This window comes from Melospiza melodia, chromosome 7, assembly GCF_035770615.1.
Source record: "Melospiza melodia melodia isolate bMelMel2 chromosome 7, bMelMel2.pri, whole genome shotgun sequence".
NCBI classification, from domain to species: domain Eukaryota; kingdom Metazoa; phylum Chordata; class Aves; order Passeriformes; family Passerellidae; genus Melospiza; species Melospiza melodia.
Window position 1 is genome coordinate 19,034,429 of NC_086200.1, and position 24,125 is coordinate 19,058,553.

Consider the following 24,125-nt stretch of genomic DNA (forward strand, 5'->3'; position numbering starts at 1 on the left):
AAACGAGGCCTCCAAGTGTCATCATGGCCTCCAGGATTCCATGAGGCCCCGCAATGTCCCAATGGACCTTTGGTTCCATGGGGTCCTGCATTGTTCCATGGATCCTTAGTTCCAAGGGGCCCTGGAGTGTCACAATGGACTCCTTGGTTCCATGGTGCCACACAGTATGACAACTGCCCCTTGGCCTGCCAAGCCCACACAATGTCGAAAGGTTCCTAGCTTCCATGAGGCCTTATAGTGTCACAATGGTCTCCATGATCCCATAAGGCCTTGCAGTGTCACAACAGACCATTGGTTACATGAAGCCCCACAATGTCACTGTGGTCCCCTTGGCTCCACAAGGTTCTGAAGTGCTACCATGGCCTTTTGGTTTCTCAAGGCCTCCAAGCGTAAAAATGGCCTCCATGGTTCCATGAGGCCCTGCTGGGTCAAAATGGCTCATGGTTCCATGAGGCCACAAAGTTTAACAAGGGACCCATGGTTCCACCAGGCCTTGCTGTGTCACAATGGACTTCTGGTGCCATGAGCTCTCACACTGCCAGAAGCAGTCTCCTTGGTTCTGCAGTGTCACCATGGACCCTTGGTTCCATGAGGTTCCGCAGTAGAACACGGTCACCTTGGTTCCGTGATGTTCTGCAGTGTCACAATGGACCCATGGTTCCACCAGGCCTTGCTATGGAAAGGAACTTCCCTCCCAGGGCAGGGCTGTGGCACAGCACATCCCCCAGAAGGAGCCTGGCTCAACCCCAGGCTTTGTGTGGGCAGGCAGAGGCCGGCAGGAGGCAGAACTGGCAGCAAAGGAAGGGCCCAGCCAGGTGGGGCAGCCGGGGGATGCCGACAGCCTGCAGGGACAGAGGCGCAGGGCAGGGACACCGTGGGACAGCCTGGGCTGCACAGGGCACAGGGATGGGCAGCAGCTGCAAGACAGCCCTGCCAGAGCCAACTTGGGCAGCACTTTGGCCATGGCTGCTGGGCCTGGCCCTGAGGCAGGAGCAGGAGACAAGTGACCCTTGCAGGGCTGGGGCCTCATTGCCTCCTTGTCCCTGCTCAGCAGCCTGGCAGGGGCCGCCCCATGCTCCTGCCCTTGGCATTGCACATCCCCACATGCCAGTGCCCATCCCGGGAAGAGCCCTGAGCAAGGAGGGAGGGACAGGATCTGCCTGGCCAGGGGCTGGGGCTCAGGCCTGGGCCCTTTGCATTCCTCAAACACATCCAGCTTTGCTCAGCACCAGAGACACCTTTGCCTTGTTTGTCCCCAGCTGTCATCACTGCCTCCAGTGTTCTGCTCTAACTGGAACATGGGGACACTTTCTCAGTGGTGTCCCTCAGTGGGAGCCATTAAAACTTCAAGAAAATTTGGAGTTTAAATTTAACTTTGTGTTATTGACTCTCAAAGACTGAGTCTGATGTAAACAACAGCAAAGCCCTGAGAGGGTCATTAAAGTTTTCCTAGTCCAGTTATGGAGAAAGATTTCAAAGAGCAGTAATAAAATATACATTCCTATTTTAAAGGGTGTCTTTGATTAAATTTCTCTTTAGAGCAGAGGTGATTGCAGCATTCTGTGATTGATATTGGCCCAGGGTCTCTCCTCAGCAGCTCTGGCCTGCTCACAGAAGCTGTGCCTGGAGCTCTGACCCAATGTGGACAACCTTGCTCCACATTGCCCATCCCCATCCTGTCTGTCCTCACTGCCCTGGGCCCTGCTGTGCTTGGAGAGCTGGCTGCACCCAGCCTAAGAGGGGTTTTCACTTTTTGGGGTTTTTTTAAGTAATCTGAAACTCTTGAGTTTCCCCACTGCAAACAGACACACTGCTCAGGTGTGTGCCAGCCCCAGGTGCCACCAAAGGCACTGCAGAGCTGCCCTGGGCCAGCTGTGAGGGTGGATCATCAGCCCAAGCTGCACTGGGCCCTGCAAGGGACTGTGGCCATGGGCACTGCACTGACCCCACTGCTGGGTTTGGCTGCCATGGCCACCGTGAGAAATGAAACTGTCCTTGGAAACACTGGGGAGGACTGGGACATACTGGGGAACACTGGGAACGCTGTGGGAGACACTGGGACATACTGGGAGTGACACTGGGGAGGACTGGGACAACCTGGGAACATGAGGAATGCTGAGGGGGAATGTGGGTGGACTGGAATGGACTGTGGGGTACACTGAGACAGACTGGGAGTGATAGTGGGGCAAGCGGGGCACACTTGGGACATTGCAGGAAAGACTGGGGACACTGGCGCATCCTCTGGATGAAATTGGGGTGAACTGGAAGGGACTGGGAATAATCTCAGGTGTATTGGGAGTGACTGGGCTGTACTGAGGATGAACTGGTCTTTACTGGGCGGGACTGGAGGAGGGTGAATGGGCTGTTCCCACCTCCACCGCATCCCATTTGCCGAGGCTCCCGCCCATCACTGCCTGTAGCCAATCAGCCCCAGGGATCCAGGCCTGGGGGAAGTGCCTAGGGTAGGCGCCATCTTTTCTTTTTGCCTACAACTCCCGTCATGCCCCGCGGCCCAATTGAGCCCGATTAGAGCTGGAATTAAGACTCCCGTCATGCCCTGTGCTCCACAGAACGCCCGGCATCCACCCCCATCTGTCCCATAAGTGTCCCCCAGACCCTCCAGGATCCCTCAGTGCCCCCTCAGCGCCTATTCGGCCCCCCCACAAGGAGTTCCCGGGCCCCCTGAGTGCTCCCAACCCTACAGATGCCCGCTACAGCCACTTCTGGGATTTCATCTCCTCTCATCCCCCGCGGCCCCAGAGCCCCTCAGAACAGTCCCGCGCCTAAAACTCCTGCCGTGCCCCGCGCACTATAGAGCCCGGTTACAGCTCCCCGACTACTCTCAAGGGCTCCCAAAGCGTTTACGTTCCCCCAGAGGATCTCAAGTCGCGGCTCGGACGCAGAAGTATCCCCCAAGTGCCTTCCCGGACGCCCAAACATCGTGTTCGAGCCACTTCTGGGACTATAGCCCCCATAATGCTCCGCAGCGCATGTCAGCACTATTTTAGTCCCGAGTTCCTCTCCCATCATGCCCCACGCCTTACCGAGAGCCATTGCTGCTGCGCATCGAACTCCCGTGAAGCTCCGCGGCCCCGTTAAACCGTATGATATCCGCGCCTACAACTCCCGTCATCCCCCGCGCCCCAGGGAGCCCCGTTCGAGTCCCCCAAGGGCCCGCCCGGACTCTGAAGGGCCCCTAATTCCCCTTCCCGACCTCCAGGCACCCCCGTGGAGCCCCAGGTGCTGCCCCGGGCCCCGAACTGTCTCTCAGATTCCCTGAGTGCCCCTCCAAGTGCCCACCCGTCTTCCCCAAGTGTCCTCCAGACCCTCAAGTTCTGTCAGAATTCCCTCCCCAGACCCAAAAATTCCCCAAATGTGCCCAAGAAATGTCTCCTGGGAACCCAAAGTGCCCCCCGTCCCCCGACCCTGTATTGTTAAAAGATGATAAAAAGTCTATAAATATATCTAATTACCAGAAAGAGGAATAAATAAATAGCTACTAGAGCTTAATAAATTAATGAAGGTGTGAAAATCGCCAATCACTTGTTTTTAAAATTTTAAAAGTTTAATGGAAATAAAATGGTTATAAAAATAGTAATACAATTAGAGTAATAATAATTTGGACAAATTGAATTAGGACAATATGAGAGAATAAAGACAAAGAGTTACAGACGTCCAGGTACCTTTTTATGGGCAGCACGAGCCCGAAAAAGGACACCTGTTATCAAAGGATTAATGCTTAAACCAATAGCATTTTTGTGAGATGCAAAGCTGTGTTTCGTGTCAGGTATAAACAGGTGATGTGTGTACTTGTAAATGCAAATGTGTGGACATGGACAATGGGATAGTTGCAAATTCTAATAATATCTGAGTAAAATAAAGCATGGAAAAAGGCCTTTGAACCTATCTTTTGTTTGCAATTAACCCTGGTTGATTTAGGAGCCTGATTGGAATTAAGGTGTTAAAGATGTTGCTTTTTGCTTGCATTTAATCCATAAAAAGCTCTTCAATAATAACCTTTTGAAGTATAATTTTAGAATATTACTTGTATCCTTGAAACTATAGCTTTGGAACATATATAAAGGAAATACGTTTATCTCACACCTTATTGAAACAGAGAAAAACAGCTTGAGAAAGGAAGATGAACATCACCTCAAGGGTTTATGGTTTTGACCAAAGGGAAGCTGGACATCACTATTATAAGATTTATACTCTCTGCAATTAAAAGGTGGACACACATCTGGGAAGCTGGACCCCAGCAGATGGGATTCGTCTTTCTTCTTTCGGAAACTGGACCGTCACCATCTGGGGATACTCCTTTGACATACATCCTGAGAAATTTAAATCACAGTAGTGTATAGAATTGTGATGTAATAATTTGGAATAAAAATTGCTGATGAGTAAAAGATTGGAAATAGAAACTGCTAAAAAAAGCTGATGAGTACCCCTATAAATACCTGTAACCCTCAATTATCAGTGTCCAGCTGGAGGGAAAACTTCCCCCACTGTACCCAGCGCTGTATTGCTCATACTTTACCATATTAAATATTAAATTGATTGCTGCTTGAACATTGGCCTAGTCAAGCTTCTTATTCACAACAGATTTGGTGCATTGGCCGGGAATTTCCAAATTCATTGAGGGAGACTCCTGATATCAGGGAGGTGCCCCACCTTGGAGGCTTCTGCCTCCAGTTACCCTGAGTGACAGAGGAATCTCTCAGGGAAGAGGAAATCCATAAGGTAAATTATGAGCAAAGAATTTTGAGTTCCCGGAGTAGACTGCAGTAAATTCACCTGTAATAAACTCGTGCACAAAGACCCAGGCGAGAAAAGGAGGCTGTAAGTATCGCTTGGTTTGGTGGGATAAGAACGGGTGTAGGTGTGTAAAATGTGAATGGTGTGTGTATGAGACGTGACCTAGTCACGACACAAGTGAGGCGTTCTTCTAACCTCGGTTTCGCTACCCTGCAACGGGGGCAGCAGGTGAAGGAACAAAGTGTGTGGAAGAGGATTTTCTGTATATAAAAGGTCGGAGTGGGGGGGGCTGTGATAAGATAATAGTTATGGAGAGGATTTTTTTATTCCTTTTAGAAAATCAGAGGTAGGAGGCATTTGAAGGGACTTTATATTAAGGAAATTCCTGACAAGAAGGGACTAAAGTCTGAACAAATGAGCTCAAGATGAGTGAGGGAACACCTATTCGGGAAAAATGGGTAAATGCCAAAGCAAAACCCAGGAGCTGGTATAAACCAGCAGGAAAATAAAGGTACTGAAAGTACTGGAAAAAGAGGGAACATTTTGCCAGATATACCCAAGGACAGCCCCCTTTAGGTAATGTTAAAATTGTGGAATAAATATGAATCCAGGAGAGGAAAAAGTAAAGAGAAAATGATACAATATTGTGTGGTAGAATGGACTAAGGAAATGATACGACCTGATAATTTATACTGGCCAATGTACGGGTCATCTGAAGGATGGATCTATAAGGCCTTGAATGCCTATGTAAATAAAAAGGACTCTATTAACCAAGAAGAAAGAGATTATGCTGCTTTATGGCATGGGTCCTGGCCTAGTCCCCTGTATGCATTAAAAACCAAAAAGGAAAGGGATCAGTGGGACCCCTTAGATAACCTTCCCCCCCTTTATCTACCACAGCCAGCTGCACTGGCAGAGGTGCCTCATCCAACACGTAACCCGGCACCCTTTGCACCCATTCCAGCACCCCCCGCACCACAAGCCCCAGTGCTTCCACTCCCACTGCCACAAGTCTCGGTAGCTATGCTCCAATTGCCACCAGCCCCGATGGCTCCGCTCCCATTGCCACAAGCCCCGGTGGTTCCACTGCTGCTGCCACCAGCCCCGGTGGCTCCACTCCCGCTGCCACCAGCCCCGATGGCTCCGCTCCCATTGCCACAAGCCCCGGTGGTTCCACTGCTGCTGCCACAAGCCCCGGTGGCTCCACTCCCGCTGCCACAAGCCCTGTGGCTCTGCTCCCGGTACTTGATTCACCACTAGCACACAGAACGAGAAGCCAGGAAAGGGCACGAGCAGAAAGCAGTGGGGATAGCAATAAAGAAGAGAAGGGGGGGCAGCTGTACCCATTGAGAGAAGTACCATTAGTAGGAAATCAAGGGAGACCAGTCATTGGGTATGTGTCAGTAGCCCTAAACACCAGGGATGTAAGGGCTTTTAAAAAAAGAGATGAGAAGGTTACTTGAAGATCCTCTGGGGGTGTCTGAAAGGCTAGATCAGTTTCTAAGACCCAGACGGAGATTCAGTCAATTTTAAGTATTTTATTTACAGCAGAGGAGAGGCAGTTGATAAGACAGGCTGGCATGAGAATTTGGGATAGGGACCACCAGCAGGGACCTTTAGGAGAAATGAAATGGCCCCTGGCAGCCCCTAACTGGAACCATAACAATGACCAAGATAGGCAGAATATGGTAGATCTCAGGAATATAATTATTCAGGGAATTCGAGAAGCAGTTCCTGGAGGGCAGAATATTAGCAAGGCCCTGAATGAACGTCAGGGGAAAGATGAGTCACCCATAGATTGGTTAGAAAGAGTAAGGAAGAGTATACAAATGTATTTGGGATTAGATCCTGATACAGCAGTGAGAGAAGCATTAATCAAAACTCAGTTTGTGGCAAAATCATGGGAGGATATTAGAAGGAAACTTAGAAAGTTAGACAGCTGGCAGGAGAGAGGTTTGCAAGAATTGTTAAGGGAAGCACAGAGAGAGAGATGAAGAAAAGGCGAAAGCTAAAGCTAAGGTTTTCATGGCTGCAGTAAAAGAGGTTCAGAACAGTAGTGCATCTTCAAGTAATGCTAAAAGCATGAGAAAAATTACTGGTGAGGGTTCTAAAAGACCTACCTGCTCTTACTGTGGTATGGAAGGACATGTTAAAAGGGTTTGCAGGAAGTGAGAGGCAGATCAAAAACTGTTTGTAGAGGAAAATTAAGAGCAGTTCCCGAAGGTGAAGAAGTCGCCCTTTTAGTAGATACGGCTGCTGAACAATCAACAGTGCAAAGATTACCAAAAAGATGCAAAATCAGCCGGAAAACTGCTCAAGTAATTAAAGCAAAAGGAGAGGCCTTTAAGGTTCCCATTATTGAACAAGCACTAATTGAAGCAAAAGGAAAAGTGGATATTAGTGATCTATTACTAGTTTCAGAAGCAGAATGCAATCTTTTGGGAAGGGACCTGATTATTTCATTAAGAAAAGATAAGGTGAGGACAATTTACACAGACTCAAAATATGCTTTTGGAATTGTGCAAACATCTAGATAGAAAGAAGTTTGATAAACACTCAAGGGAAGAAACTGATCCATCAGGATCAGTTAAAAATCAGAGTGCTTGAAGCCCTGAAAAGACCTAAGAGAATAGCTGTAGTACATGTATGAGGTCATAAACGAGGGTCAAGCTGCTTAGTAAGAAGAAAAAGAGGCAGCTTGTAAACTAAAAGAGACTATCCAGCTGAACACTATAGTGGAAATTCAAGAGAAGCTGCCAAAAAGTTATAGTACTCAAGAGGAAGAAGCTATAAAAAAATTAGAAGCTAAGAAAGAGCTGGGAAAATAGATACTATCAGATGAGAGAGAGATTTTACCTAAAGCTTATGCTAGAAGGATTTTAAGCCAGTTGCACCAACATACTCATTGGGGAACAAGAGCCTTATGTGATCATTTTTTAAAATATTATGGATGTATTGGAATTTTTGAGATAGCAAAACAAATAACACAGGGGTGTTTGACATGTCAAAAGGTTAACAAAAAGGTAATGAGACAAGCTCCAGCCGGCGGTAGAAAAATAGCCTACTGACCATTTGAAAGGGTTCAGGTGGATTATACTGAATTACCAAGGGGAGGCAGAGGAAATACTTGTTAGTATTAGTAAATCAACTGACTCATTGGGTGGAGGCCTACCCAGCTGCCTGAGCCACAGCGAAGTTTGTGGTTAAAATATTGTTGGAACAAATAATTCCTCAATTTAAGGTTATCAGGGCCATTGATTCTGATCAAGGCTTCCACTTTACTTCCAGCATCATAAAAAGGAGTAACACAAGCCATGGGGATTTCCTGGGAATATCACACCCCTTGGCACCCCCAGAGCTCTGGGAGGGTGGAAAGAATGAACCAAACTATAAAACAGTAGTTAACAAAATTAATGATTGAGACCCAAATGTCATAGGTAAAGTGTTTACCTTTAGCATTGCTTAATATAAGGACACTTCCAAATGCAGATACGGGACTTTCTGCATATGAGATTCTTTATAGAATGCCTTATTCCCAGGAAGTACCCCAAACATCAGTAGTGACTGCCGATATGACTATTCAAAATGCATCCAGAAGATGGGACAACATGTCCTAGAACTAAGGGAGAAAGGGGTAATTGCTCAATCAGCCCCTCTCGGATTTAGCATACATCAAATAAAATCAGGTGACTGGGTGCTGAATAAAAGCTAGAAGAAAGAAAGTTTATCTCCCAGGTGGGAAGGTCCATATTTAACTCTGCTGACCACTGATACAGCTGTCCGAACTGTGGTAAAAGGCTGGACCCAGGCGTCACGGGTCAAAGGACCAGCGGAACCACCGACAGAGATGGAACCACCAACGAGACGTCTGTTGAATCCCAGTGGAGAACTGCATCTACCCCCAGAGAACTGAAAATCAAGGTAAAAAAAGACTGATGTATGTCACAAAAACGCTCCTACCTTAAGCTGCAAAACCAGTTGTATTCACGAGAGGTAGAATGTACTACTCTAAACTGTAAGTGTTATCCATGGGATTGTTTTAAGTGTATAGAGTGTGAAGAATTTTGGTATACAAACCTACCAAGGGGACAGATCTCTAATGCTCTCTGCTGTAATTGATGAAAAAAATGAAAAAAATAGAGAATCAAATTAAAGCATAAGATAGCAGGAAGCCAAGTATTGCCGGAAGAGGGGGAGGCACATACACCAACCCTATTGTACTTGCACATGCCCCGAACTCAGGGGCCAATTGGCCTAAATTAAAAAGAATCGGGCCACAACCACGATAAATAGAGATCTGAAGGCTCATGAGGCAAAAGGCAAAAATGAAACAAAAGATATCAGTGACTAAATCCCAAGGTATAAACTCTGCTACCGAGAAGATCTACATCTCAGCCCTTGGATGCAACCCAAGGGGCCTTGAGAGAGGTAGAGAGTTAAACCCTTTGAGGATTATTTCACTGTATTGATCATTGCATCCCAGGCAATGGGCCTTAGCCTCACTCCTGAACTCCACATAATCCACGAGCGAGCTGCAGGATCAGAGCCTATTGCTCCAGCTGTCTGTGAGAAATGCAATAATACTGTCTAGATCGGGGGAAAAATGGAATCAATGTTCATGTCACATTCCCATGTTAGTGAAGTGTGCTATGATCATAACCAATTAAAGATGTGCACTATGGGTGGCAAATTATACTGGGTTGGAGAAAATTTAAAACCTGAGGGTGTAAATGACCCATGGAAAGCCCCAAATTGTATATATTGGATTTGTGGACAAAAAGCTTACAGCGAACTGTCCCGTAGATGGAAAGGTGGAGATTGATCATTACGGAGAAACCATCTGGGGTTTGGCAGGAGAGATCAAAGGAGTGGCTCATGTCCCTGTCCAAAAACGGAATTCCATTCTTCAAGCCTCATGGTGGGACCAGATGCTTGGAGGAGGAACTTGGTGGAAGAAAATAGGGTTCCTGATATTGTGCTCATTAGCTGGGTTATTGTTTCTACCTTGCCTTATTCCATGTTTTATCTGACTAATCCATTCAGTTATTCAAAGCATGCAGATTGCAGTAACCGACTCGGAATTGGCTACCGGAGAAGTTGGTAGATTTGAGAAAAGAGCTAAGATAACCAAAATAATGAAATTAAAGAAAAGAGACCAAAAAGAGAAAGCTTCCAAAGTTTTGGCCAGATTTGAAGCCCAGACACGAATGAGTAAGATAAATGAAAATTTATACAAGCAGAGGGGGGACTGTGAGATGCAAAGCTGTGTTTCATGTCAGGTACAAACAGCTGACGTGTGTACTTGTGAATGCAAAATGTGTGGACACTGACAATGGGATAGTTGCGAATTCTAATAATAACTGAGAAAAATAAAGCATGGAAAAAGGCCTTTGAACCTATCTTTTGTTTGCAATTAACCCTGGTTGATTCAGGAACATTGGAATTAAGGTGTTAAAGATGTTGCTTTTTGCTTGTGTAATCCATAAAGAGTTCTGCAATAATAACCTTTTGAAGTATAATTTTAGAATATTACTTGTATCTTTGAAACTGTAGCTTTGGAATATATATAAAGGAAATATGCCTATCTCACACCTTATTGAAGCAGAGAAAAACAGCTTGAGAAAGGAAGATGAACATCACCTCAAGGGTTTATGGTTTCGACCAAAGGGAAGCTGGACATCACTGTTACGAGATTTATAGTCTCTGCAATTAAAATGTGGACAAACACCTGGGGAGCTGGACCCCAGCAGATGGGATTCGTCTTTCTTTTTTCGGAAACTGGACCGTCACCATCTGGGGATACTCCTTTGACATACATCCTGAGAAATTAAAATCAAAATTGTGTATAGAATTGTGATGTAATAATTTGGAATAAAAATTGCTGATGAGTAAAAGATTGGAAATAGAAACTGCTAAAAAAAGCTGATGAGTACCCCTATAAATACCTGTAACCCTCAATTATCAGCGTGCAGTTGGAGGGAAAACTTCCCCCACTGTACCCAGCGCTGTATTGCTCACACTTTACCATATTAAATAATAAATTGATTGCTGCTTGAATATTGGCCTAGTCAAGCTTCTTATTCTTAACACCAGCGCAGGCCATGCTCAGCAATTCCCTCTGTGAGCCTGGCCTTGCTGTCAGCCCCGGCAGCGGCTGCGTGGCCCCTTTGCGGCCCTGTGCTGGCCCGGCCATGGTGGCCCAGCCCCTGTGCAGGCCCAGCCCAGGCCAGGAGCACTGCGGCTGGGAACGGCCCCTGTGCCGTGGTGCCCACAGCAGCCTTGGGGCTCTGTGCCCCATGGCCTCCCTGCTGGGCAGCCTCTGCCAGCTCCTGCAGAGCCCGTGGCACCTGTGGGGCTGCACAGACAGCCCTGCCCCAGGAATCAACGGGAGTGGTGTTGCCCTTTTAAGGGGCTTATAGTGGGACCCAACCATGGTGGTGGCCCTTAAAGCGGCGATGGAAGAGAGAACCCCAAAAATCACCCTGGGAGGCAAAACATCCCCTACAGGGGCTTGGAGTGGGGGCCCCATAAAAATGTCACTTAAAGCCATCATGATTCCCCCTTGAAAGGGGCTTGTGTGGCTGCAGCCCCACAAACACCCTAAAATGGGAAGGGAAAAACACCCTTGGAGTGGTGGGATCCCCCCCAAAAAAACACTAAAAAGAGAAAACCTACTCTTCAAAGGGGCCTGAAGACCCTTAAAGGGCTTCGAGGAGGCACAAGATCCCCTCCTCTGCTGGGGCCTCTCCCAGCCAGGAACTCTCCAGTTCGCTGCCCTCGGGGCAGCCCCTGAGTCTGTCCAAACACGGGAACTTCACTGTGTTGAGCCCAGATCCAGAGTCCTGAATCCTGCACAGGGCACAGCAAATCCCCTGCTCGCTGCTGTGCATTGTCCCTGCTGAGGCTCAGACACTGGCGGGGCACATACCCTGCCTGCAGGTTTTGTGCCCAACCCAAGCACTGCACTTTTTGCTCCAGCATTGCTTTCCAACAAAACCAGGGCAAGGCAAACTGTGTGTAGCTCATGGTATTTTACAGAGTGTCTAAAACTCGCTAAGTCATCGATCTGAGAGGTGAGATGCATTTGGAATTCATGGCATGGAGAAGCAGTGCAACATGGAAAGGGGGATCACAGAAATAGAGGAAAACGTCTCGGATTGTTCCTTTCCATTTTCATTTCGCTTCTGGAAAGCTGTTTCACTTTTCCAGAAATGTTCTTGCTAGTCCTGTCTGCCCTTTTCAAGAACCTTTCCTGCAGAACGAGGTGCAGCTTCTGTCACAAGATGTGCCCCCAACTGCAGCTTCTCTTGGCTTTCCACACCGTGAGTGCAGCACAACTTATGCAGCAAAGCAAGACAAATGTTTGGATTCCTTGACAACTTGTCCTTTCTTTTCCCTGTGGCCTGGGCAGTTGTGCCATTGCTGAGTTTTTCATTGTGCCTGTTCTAACCCAAGAAAACAGGAGGTTTTGTTGGGGACTTGCTGGGCAATGCAAGCCTGACCGAATGCCAAGAGAATCTCCAGGACACTCTGGGAGCTCCCTGGGCTGGGCTCGGGCTCCCGCTGGGACTCTGCAGAGGGCTGGGCTCCAAGTGGGATCAGCAGCAGTGCAAAATACCTCTGGGCATCTCCATTTTCTGCTGCTCCGAGGAAGCAATGAAGCCAGCCAAGTTCTGTATTTTTGTTCTCCTGGTGGATTTTTTCATTTGATTTGCTACTTCAGAGGCAAGTTCTGTGATGGGGTCTGTAAGTTGATTCTATTTCAACAGCACCAGCAGCAGGGCGGTGTTTGACTGCTGCAAATGTGGTCTGTGAGTCTTTCATTCCTCTGGACTTGGTGCTCAAGGACTTGTGAGCATTTCAGTCTCTGCTAATCATGATGCCTGTGACAAAAACACTGAGTTCACCATTGTAATGGATAGCCCTGTTCACTAAACCCCGATATAGAAAGCCATATGATTGTGAATAAGAAATACATGGTCAGCCTGGTCAGCCTTATGATTGTGAATAAGAGATACATAGTCAACCATGTGATTAAGAAATACATAACCGCATAACCTAAAAATAATATATATCAAGTTACTATTGTTTGCTAAATTCAACCATGTATTGCGCAAACACTAACCATGCGAAAGGCTAAGGTTTTGGGAACTAAGAAGAGCTAGGCGAGAAACAGAAACCAGCCAAACACCACCCCATATAAGGAAGGCAAGAGCTCCGAGGTCAAGAGTACAGGCCTGAGGAAGACTTCAAGCCTTCATCCAGCGACCACCAGAGGGTAGAAGACGACCCCCTAGCAACAATTGGAGCATGCGCCAAGGGAAGAACACGTCTACGGAAATGGACTAGTATAGAAAGGGAACTTGTGAGATACTGGGTGCGGCAGTTGGTGGAGTTGGACTCCCCACAACTCCCCTGTCGCCCAGCGCTGCTTTGCTTATTACCTATGCTTGCTGTAATTAATAAATTCCAATTTGGCAACTTAACTCGTTGCAGAGTTCCATTTATAACAATTTGGTGCCGTGACTCGGATGGTCATAGGTGAGGGAGCGACGGTGTTTGGGAGGCGCCCCACTCCATTTTCAGGTGGCCCAACATCTGACCTTCCTACCATACATCCACCGACGAACCTAAAACTTTAGGTAATAAGCAAAGGGAGACACCGGTGAACCCCGTTAATCTTCTGTGCACAGGGTTCGGACGAAGATGCAGGACATGTAAGTTTGGGTCCCGGAACGCAAAGGCACTCCGGAAGAAACGAGATCCGTCCGGTTAAAGGATGGACAGAAGAATGCTCCAGATGAGCCCGTGGAGGGCGAGGGATCCTGGAGTGCGAGCAAGTGAGGTGTGCATGAGAGGGGAACCGACAGTCGGATTCCCCAAGTGAGTGTGGACCCTCAGTAGTGCGGTTCCCATTAGTCCGCGAGGACGTGGGCCACGAACAAGGGGAAGCGAGTGGTGATTTGTGTGTGAGAGGCACTCCGAAAGGATGGGACAGGGGAAAAGCAAGCCCCCTATTTTCATTAGGTTTCTCCAGTGCCAAAAGATGGTTCGTTGGGGTTTATGTTAGAAAATTGGAGACATTAGAAAATTGGAGACATTTTCCGGGCACTAAGGAGAAGAATAAAGCTAAGACGATTCACTATTGTGTTGAAATTTGGGGAGAAAAGAAATTTTTACAAGTGTATATTGGCCCATCAGTAAAAATCCCTTTAGTCAAGAAGAAAATGATTAGCAATATGGGTCAAGCAACCAGATACATTGGTGTTTAAATTGGAACGAAAGAAACAGGAGAAGAAGAAGAGGGACTCTCCTGAGGAGGACCCCCTAATACCTCTACCCCCCCCTCAGGCTCCCCCTCTCCCACTAGACCCAGACTCACAGCTTAGGCAGGCACTGCTGCGGATGCATTCTATAGCATAGGCATGGGAAGGATTCTATATTAGATGGAAGTTGAAGAAAGTAGACGAAGGTTGGAAAAGGGTAGATAATTGGCAAGATGGAGGATAAATTGCTGCGGGAGGTACAGCGCGTGTTCGTACGGAGAGATAAGGGTGCCCAGAAGCAACAACTTGGTTGCAACCATAAGGGAGACAAACAAGGAGTTAGGAAGGAATGAGTTTGGAAAGCGAAGACAGGGGAATAGTCAGGACACTGGGATGAAAGGGAATGGTCAGGAAACTGAGACGAAGGAGCCTAAAGCCTGCTTTTACTGCGGAAGGAAGGGACATTTCAAACGAGTGTGTAGGGTCAGGATCCGGGATGAGAAAACTTCTCAGGAGAATCAGAGAGGGCGGGAGCTAACGAAGAGGACCGAATTACACCCAGAAGAGGCCTTGATGATAAAGCTAAGAGTAGGTCCTCAGAGCGAAAAACTTGCATTTTTGGTAAATACAGGAGTTTCTCAGTCGTCAGTGGCAAAATTACCCCAGGGATGTGAGATAAGTAGTGAGCGAGTTTCAATAATCGGAATTACGGGAGAGGCTTTCCCTGTTCCTGTAATAAAAGGAGTGCAAATTGAAACAGATAACAAATTTGAAGTAAATGATTTGTTGTTAATGCCAGAGGCCGGGAATAATATGTTAGGCAGAGATCTAATAATAGTCTTAAAATTACAGATAACACCCTGTGAAGGAAAACTTAAAATTCATTCTTTAACTGAAGAAGATAATCTAGAAATTAATGACACAGGTGGGCATTCAGGTGAAGTGGGAAAAGTTTAGGATAGAGGAGTCTGGTCCCCTTAGTCCCTCCTGGTCAGCACAAGCCTGTGAATTTTATATATTACTCTGTGCATTATTAATACTAAAAAGGCGAGAAGGGACTACTTATACAGACTCCAAATATGCTTTTAGTGTAGTACATACTTTTAGAAAAACTTGGAAGGGGACTTATAAAAATTGAAAGGAAAGGATTAATACACGGGAGATTGATAATTCAGATACTTGAAGCTTTAAAAGGCTCAAAGAAAATAGCAGTAGTTCATGTAAAAGAACACCAGAGAGGGAGGGATATTAAAGTTAGAGAAATAATTTGGCTGATAAAGAAGCAAAAAGAGCGACCTTAATTGGCAGCTATAAGGAAATTAAGAGCAACATTTAAGGAGGAAAAGTGGGTTTTTCCTGATGGCAGGATTATGATGCCAAAAACCAGTGGCACATTAGATTTTAGATAACTTGTATAGACAGACACACTGGGAAACAAAGACTTTTTTGTGATCATGTGTAGGGATATTTGGAATTGGAAAATAAATTACCCAGGAGTATCTTACCTGTTAAAAGGTAAATAAGAAAGTGTTAAGAAGCCCTCCCTTTGGAGGATGCAAAAAGCCTACTGGCTATTTGAAAAGACCCAGGTTGATTTTATAGAATTGTTTAAAAAGTAAACCGGTAAAAATATTTGTTAGTAATAATAGATCAATTACCTCAGTAAGTTAGAAGCATTTCCAGCAGCTTGAGCTACAGTTCAAATAGTAGCTAAATTTTTGTTAAAACACGATTTATATTAACCCTGATTTATTAAGAAGGAACTAAGCACCGTGGAGTGGCTGTGAATTTCCAAATCGATGGAAACAGCCTAAAAAAAAAAAAAAAAAAAAAAAAATTTTTCCAGCAGCTGACTATAAAATTGCAATTCCAGAAACTGGAATTGATAACACCTGACACTTGTTGTTAAAACTCATGACAGAGAATAACTAAGGGAGAAGAGAAAGAGAGACAATTGATTCACTTGCCTTGCTATGATTATGTATTTAGCCAGCTAATTATAGAACATATTGCTAGGATTTTTGGTGATACCTTTGAGATTGGGAGACAGGACCCTTCCGGCAGCAATTGAACTAGTGGGGAACTTAGAGCAATTGATTCCTGCTATATTGGCTATAGCACAAATAAAAGAAGGAGCAACTCATAATAATAACATTAATGAAATCAGGAGAGCCCTATGGGAAAAGGGAATGACTGCTCAAAGACCTCCTTTGGATCTTGCATTACATCAGGTAGAGCGTGGAGATTGGGACCTGGTCCGTAGCTGGAAGGAGAGCCCCCTCACACCAAAGTGGGAGGGACTCTACCAAGCCTTACTAACAACGCTAAGCCTTACTAACAACGGACACTGCAATTAGAACCATAGAAAAAGGCTGGATCCATGTGAGCCAAATAAAAGGACCAATAGAACCACCCCGACCAGTGGACCAAAAACACAAAGAACTATGAGTAGGAAGTGAGTGAAATACCGAGAGACCTCAAGGGCTAAGATGAATAGCAGAGAGGAACCTCAGAAAAAATCTTTAAAGCACGAAAAACCCTGAGAGTAAGTGATCGGCAACAACTTAAAGCTGTCTTTAAAGAGGAGTTGTTGAAGACAACGGAAGTGAAACTGGTAAATGGAAAACATGAGGATGGAGACTTTGATATAAATTCCCCTTTAAGCAATACAGATTGTCCAGAAGTCAAGAAAGACGATCCCTGTGATGAGAAGGAGGAATACCTGTAACAAATTCAGAAGTAATAAGTGACCTTGGGTGTATGTATGAATATTGGGATTGGGTATATCGGACTTTTCTGTTGGTAGATAGGAAGTCGGGAGAAATAATCGAAGAAGGGGAAGGATTACCGAACTCAAAATAAGGGTTATATGTAATGCTCAAGGGTGTTGGAGAAACTGTAATCCATTTGTCTGTATTATTTGTATAATATGTAATGAAAGGTGGTGAACCCATTGTCGCAGCGGCTATCCCCCTAGGGGAACATGTTATAACTGTTATTACACACAGCAAAAATTAACTGAACAGACATTGGCACTTCGAATAATATCTGGGACCCTTAAAATAGGCTCCAAGAATTGGTGGAGCATTTATGCTAAAGGAATAAACCCCCAGTATTATTGTTACCACTCAAACGAACCAACACCATTCGTAACGAGAATTGTTGCAGGGGTTTGCCTGAGGTGGATCCTTGATCTGAGCTGTCTAGCTCCTCAGGTGAAAGACACAAAGTGGTCTAGATACCTCCAACGAATTAGGAGAAAGGGGCACAAACCTCCTCCTGAAGACTACCCTTGCTGCCGAGAAGACAGATCACCCCATAACTCGCAGCAACCGAGTTGATGGGCGAGGCAGAGGGGCTGATAACTGTGGGGGAGAGGGCCCTAGAATAAGACCTGAACAAACTCGGGACCACTCTAAGCAAAAGCAACAATATCAGAAACGACAAAATTTGGAACAGGGAAATTATGGCAGCCGCTATGACAATTGGAAAAACTACCTTGGAATTTTTAGAATACTTTTAATAATGTTAACTATTGGGAATTGTAACTCTCAAACACACGAGCCCTTTAAATGGTCATTAATTAGGTGGGAAGATCAGGTTGTGATCAGTAACATCACACTAACGGGACCCCCTTCATTTAAAGTAAACCTAACGCAGTTAATCACCTCCTGGGGAACTACGCTCCCAAGTGTCGGTTCCTACATCGGTTTTTACATGTGCCCAGCCTCTAACCCTGGAAAAGTCTATTGCAATTACCCAGGGTATAATTATTGCAGATATTGGGGCTGTGAAACAATAGCTCAGGGATTCACCCCAGGGGAAGGACCTGACAGATTTTTACAGGTTGGAAGAGGCCCTCCGGGGTGTACCCCTCCACAATATGCATATGACAGATCAATTTTGGGAGGGGATACTCAGGATCATGCAAGTTTATATATATATATGAATGTCACTCAGCCAGATTACCCAGGCTGGCTAATAGGAAAAACCTGGGGAATCCAAATATGGCAACCAGGGAGAGATCAAGGAGGGATGATACTCATTAAAAAGGAAGTTGTTCCCTATGACCCCGAACCTGTTGGACCCAACCATGTGATAGCAAACTCAGGTAATAGCTTAGGAAGGGTAGAGAATGAAATAGAAAATAACAAGACACAGGTAGAACAGGTAGAAGTGACTTCGGCTGACGAGGGAGGTAACATACTTTGAAAATGGGATTAATCTTGCACGATGTTTGTGGAAAAAGGGCAGGATAGGACTCCGGGAATTACCCTATCACAAGTAACCGGAAAAGGGAGATGTATTGGAACTGTTCCAGGGAATAAGAAACATTTGTGTCAAATAACTAAATTGGTGCAGGATACCTTAAGACCAGCTGAGTGGTTAATTCTGGCAGCTAATACCAAATGGGTATATAATACCCTAGGCGTGACCCCCTGTATCTCTATAACAGCCTTTAATGAAAGCCATGAATTTTGCATACAGGTAATAATAGTCCCCCGGATTATCTATCATCCCAGGGAATACGTGTACTCCCAAAGCCATATTTCAAAACATCATTTGCAAAAACGAGAACCCTTTACAGCCCTCACGGTTGCGGCATTATTAACCATTGGGGGAGCTGGGATAGGAACAGGCGCGGCAACTCTTGTGCATCAACAACAGAGGTTTAAGGCTTTAAGAGCCGCTGTAGATGAGGATCTTGAGAAAATTGATAAATCTATTAATGAATTGGTAAACTCGCTCCGATCACTTTCGGAAGTAGTTTTACAAAACCGAAGGGGGTTAGACTTACTGTTTTTACAACAAGGTGGCCTTTGTGTAGCCCTTCGGGAGGAATGCTGCACATATGTAGATACTACTGGAATAGCAGTAGACACTATGGCCGAATTACGCAAACAAATAGAAAAGAGAGAGAAAGAGAGAAAATCCCAACAAAATTAGGTATTAATCTTTATTCAACTATTCTCCATGGCTTACCACCTTGTTGTCCACCATTGCCGGACCGGTAATCTTGCTGTTGTTAGGGTTGCCCTTTGGGCCATGAATATTCAATAAAATAATTAGCTTAGTGAACTCCCAATCTGAAGCAGCCCATTTGAAGATGATGAAAACAGAGTATAAATCTCTAGGTGCCGTAGAAGGAGAGGACTATTTGGACTTAAATAGGAAAGAACTTCAAAGGTTTAGTGAACAGAATGATAAATAGAAAAAGGGGGGATTGTAACGGATAGCCCTGTTCACTAAACCCCAATATAGACAATCATGTGATTGAGAAATACATGGTCAGCCCTGTATGATTGTGATTAAGAGATACATGGTCAACCATATGATTAAGAAATACATAACCGCATAACCTAAAAATAATATATATCAAGTTACTATTGTTTGCTAAATTCAACCATGTATTGCGCAAACACTAACCATGCGAAAGGCTAAGGTTTTGGGAACTAAGAAGAGCTAGCCGAGAAACAGAAACCAGCCAAACACCACCCCATATATGGAAGGCAAGAGCTCCGAGGTCAAGAGTACAGGCCTGAGGAAGACTTCAAGCCTTCATCCAGCGACCACCAGAGGGTAGAAGACGACCCCCTAGCAACAATTGGAGCATGCGCCAAGGGAAGAACACGTCTACGGAAATGGACCAGTATAAAAAGGGAACTTGTGAGATACTGGGTGCGGCAGTTGGTGGAGTTGGACTCCCCACAACTCCCCTGTCGCCCAGCGCTGCTTTGCTTATTACCTATGCTTGCTGTAATTAATAAATTCCAATTTGGCAACTTAACTCGTTGCAGAGTTCCATTTATAACAGTCAATAATTCAGTGAAGGGGCTGATGTCCTTGTGTAGGGGTTTTATACTGGCTAAGTGCAGGCACACACAAAAAAAACATTTACTCATTTTTCTCTGCTATTGTTGAGCAGAGGAGGGGAAAGAAAAATTCAAGGACTGAGTTGAGATAAGGATTAGAAGAAAAACACTTTGAGCGTAAAGCAAATTCAAAATAAATAGTATAAAAAATTATTAATAGAATTAAAAGTGAGTAATAGGAATTTAAAAAAATCCTTAAAACACCTTTTTTTCCAATCCCTCCCTCTTGCCCACCAACAGCACAGAGAGACAAAAGATATGATCTTCAGTCAGTTTGTGACTTCTAAAGATCTTTTTTCAGTTTGCTTAGAGAGTTTCTTTTCCTGCTGTGCTCTGGGGTCTTCCCACCAGAGACATTCTCTGGGAACTCTTCCAGTGTGCTTTTAATTTTTACCAGTAGCAGTCCCACCCAACCTGCTGCAACAGATCTTATTCTGGGCACTAAAAACTCAAAATGTTTCTAAAAATAAATTGCAGTAGCAGTGTGTTTTTGTCTGCTCCTCCAGGTAGTGTGTCATGTTTGAATAGGAAACTTTTGTTTTAAATATTTAGATTGTGCCCTCTCACCCCTGCTCTCCCAAGGGTTTTAAGGTATTACCTTGAACACTTCTGATCAAGTACCTGTTTCTTACAGTGCTTCAGTCTTTGTTAAACAAGCTAAAGCAAAGCTTCAAGTATAGGGCTGAAAAGCAAATAGAATTATCCTGTGTATCTATTGAGTGTCCCTGTTAATTACTGCCTCACTTGGGACTGTTTTCCTTTTTCTGGGCTGTGCAGAGTTAACCCTGTCCTTTATTTAATGGTTTGTAGGAAAATGAGCTGTCATGTTTGAAACGGGAACTGTCATCTCTTAAGGAACAGCTGAGAGCAGAAATGGAAGAAAAGGTGGAGTTTTTTTTTCACTGAGCAGCGGGGGTGAGAGGTGTGGCCTGGGCTTGTGCTGTGGGAGGAGCTGGGTAAGAAATGAAACTGAACAGAAAAACAGTGACTTTGGAATGCTGGGGTTGTGCTAAATCTGGTCATGTATTTGTGTGAACTTTGTAACAGTCTGTGATTATAGATTACATACAAATAAACAAACAACAAAGCAAAACTCTCCTTTATTTTAGTTAATTTTAACTAGCTAAAGCAAAAACATTCCCTAAACTGTAAAGTTTTTCAGTGACTTTTGATTGCTGGGGTTGTACCAAACCTGGTCATATTTTTGTGTGAACTTTGTAGCAGTCTGCGATTGTAGACTGTGCTCTGTAATTACACCAAGAAGATTTTTAACAACTGAATTCAAATCAATATTTCCTTGCTGTCACATAACTCTTTTGTAGGAGAATCTTGTAAAAGAGCACTCTGGCAGTGTGATTCCTGACAGTGAAAAGAAACACAAGGTAACTTTAACTTTTTAATTGCTTCTACAATTTGGTAATATTTATATTTGTAGAATCAATTGAAGTGCCATGAGAATTTATTTGCATTCAACAAAAGACATTGGAATGCTTTTGACTTCAATCTTTTTAAATTATAGAAAATACAAATTTATGTTCCTGACTCCTAAACCTTGTTTAGATCTATACAGTGAATCTATTCATGTAAAAATAGAAAATCTCCAAATTATATTCCTGAAATAAAAAAAAATTAAAATAAAAATAAAAAATGCCTCCTTCAGTACAGGAAGCCTCTTGGGCAGTCCAACATTGAAGTTTTGTAACTCCTAACAGTGAATTTTTCTTGTTGCATTTTTCTGCCTATATTTCTTACTTCTCTGTAGATGATTTTTTTCCCCCTGGGACAAGAAGGGATTTTAAAGGGTCACACCATTCCATGGAGATATTAGACAGCAGTTTCTGGAAGGGCTCTCCCAGTGTGTAATTTTTCTTGCTCAGTTGTTGATTTTTTAATGTCTCTAGAACTGATTTACTTAGTCTTTAAAAGTGTCCATTTGTAAAGGCACTTTTCCTCTATGAAAGAAAAAAAAGCTGATACAGCTGTAAAAATGGTCAAAGTATCAAAGTAGTCCTGATTGCAGAACTCACCCTTCTTCCCTGTCAGGAGTTCACTTGTGGTTTTCACATTGGAACAATGGAATCCAGCACCATTTTGATGTTATCTGTCTAAAAAAGGACTGCACTGGACCATTCAATGCTTCTCAGTTTCACTTCTAGTGAAAAGACTATTTTAAATAACACCAATCTTGATGTAGCTATCAATCTTTCTCTGAAAGCCTTTTCCTGCAGTTTTGTTCCCATTTTCTTTGATGTTTGATAGAGTCCAATGTAGTGGCTACAGTTCAGAATAACCTGAATTTCTGCAGATAAGCACGGAGAACTTAAATACCATGTGCCATGAAACTCAGCTCTTCCATAGCTTCCCCTTCATTCTCCTCATTTGGCAACAAAAATAATATAAAAAATGATATTTCCACCCCACCCCACTTTGTTTGGGTCTTTGCTTCATGTTTGGATGGAAAGATCAGAGTTCCACCATTTCTCTCAGGTGAATTCTGGGACACTCAGACTGTCAACTGGGTCCTGAGTTTGGCTTTAGATTCCATACTTACCCCATAAAATATAATCTAAAAAGAGAAACATTTTCTTTCCCAGACATGTGTTATAAAGACTCCTCCAATGGATAAAATGCAGAGTGGAAGAAGCACAAACCTGCCTGCAGGGCAGAGCAGCAGGAAAAAGCAGAAAGTGCTTGTGCAGCTGGACACTGAGTCAGACAGCTCTGAGCACACTGACCTCCTGGTAAGAGCCAGAGAACAAATCATGTGCTGAGCAGCTCTGAGCAGCTCTCACTGCTGGGGCTGAGAATGGAAATAAAGAGTTTGGGCTTCCACATTCCAGCCAATATTTATGTGTATATTTTTAATTTATTGGTTCTTTCTGGAATTGTCATTGTATGTATATAATTAACATTCTTTTTATTGAACTGTTATGCCTCATAATGACATCTTTTTTTTCATAGTCTAATATCCTTAGGGGGAAAGAAAAAGTATTTTTAATATAGTGTGACTAAGTAACTTTTTAATTTATTAGAGCATAGTCTCGGAAGAAGAAATGTTTAAAAATTTGTACAAAGATTATCCACAAGCTTCACAGTTACATTCCACAGCACCAAAAAAGGTATGTTAGCCTTTCCTAAGATTAAACCAAGCAGTTAATCAGATTGTTTACAGAAACGAAAGGATGGCTTTATTTTCCTTCCTAGAGCCCAGCTCCATGCAGTGTGAAATCTCCAGGCTCTGCTCTGAAACTCAAAACCATGAGGAGGATGCGCGAGGCGGGCTGGACTGTGCTCTCCAAAATGGACAGGAAAAGGAAAATTAAAGATGCTGTAAAGATGCTGTAAAGATGCTCTTTGCTTAAAATCCAGAAATGCCCAGTGCCCTGGCATTGCTTGCAGGGCTGTTTTTCTCTCAGAGTTGGTGCTTTGTTGCATTTTTCTGTCATACTCAGTGTGTTTAATACTGTGTTCATTCCTTTACACATATAAACTTTATAGATCTATAACTGCAACCCCTGCAGAGCATCTTCCACCTTTCCTCCCTTGTGCTTCAAAATGTTGGGACACAAATTAGCCAATTTTAAATTTGGAAATAAATAGAACTACACAGAAAGTTGTTTCAAAGCTGCTTCTGGCTTAGAAATTAGAAATTCTGGTTTCAAAGAACTTCTGTTCTTTTACATTTACTCAGTTTTCCTTAACATATAACTACTTAGTGGAAGAAATGTAGCTGTTAAATGAATATTCTTTTACCTGAAGTCCTCTTGCTTTTTCCTGCATTTTAATGGCTGTTAGACCTGTCTTTTTAGACTGTTTTGTTTTCAGTATGTTAAAATGGTTTCGAAACTTCTAAAATTTCAGTAGAATTACTTGTATTTAAAAAGATTTCAGCTTCACAAGGAGTAAAATATGCACGTTATAAGATTGTGAAACCAATGTGAAGATGCCATTAAATTGTTTATCTGAAATATAAAGGGTGGGACTATTTGTTGTTGCTTTAAATATTTGAACACGGACATAAATCACCCACCAGCCTTCCTAGGGACCAGCAGAACTGCAAGGATAGATTAGAACATCTATTTCTGTATTAATCCTTGGTTAATCTTTGTCAGGATCTCTGGCTGGTCAGAGTGACCCTGAGAAAAGTTCCAAAGTCTCTTTTCCCAGTCTGGTGCTTGAAGAAGGAGTCAGGGCTCTTCATTTCTCAGTCTCAAGGTTGTTTATTTTATCT

At 44.1% G+C, this 24,125-nt stretch overlaps 1 long non-coding RNA gene across 2 annotated transcripts; it reads left to right on the forward strand.

Moving 5' to 3' along the window:
- Positions 1–21,065: 21,065 nt before the first annotated feature.
- LOC134420527 (uncharacterized) lies at positions 21,066–23,576 on the forward strand. 2 transcript variants are annotated; one of them, XR_010028380.1, is made up of 4 exons: positions 21,066–21,276; positions 22,489–22,635; positions 22,927–23,013; positions 23,099–23,576. It is a non-coding gene; the product is annotated as an uncharacterized LOC134420527 (long non-coding RNA). The 2 variants fall into 2 exon arrangements; XR_010028381.1 differs by lacking the exon at positions 22,927–23,013.
- The last annotated feature ends 549 nt before the right edge of the window (positions 23,577–24,125 follow it).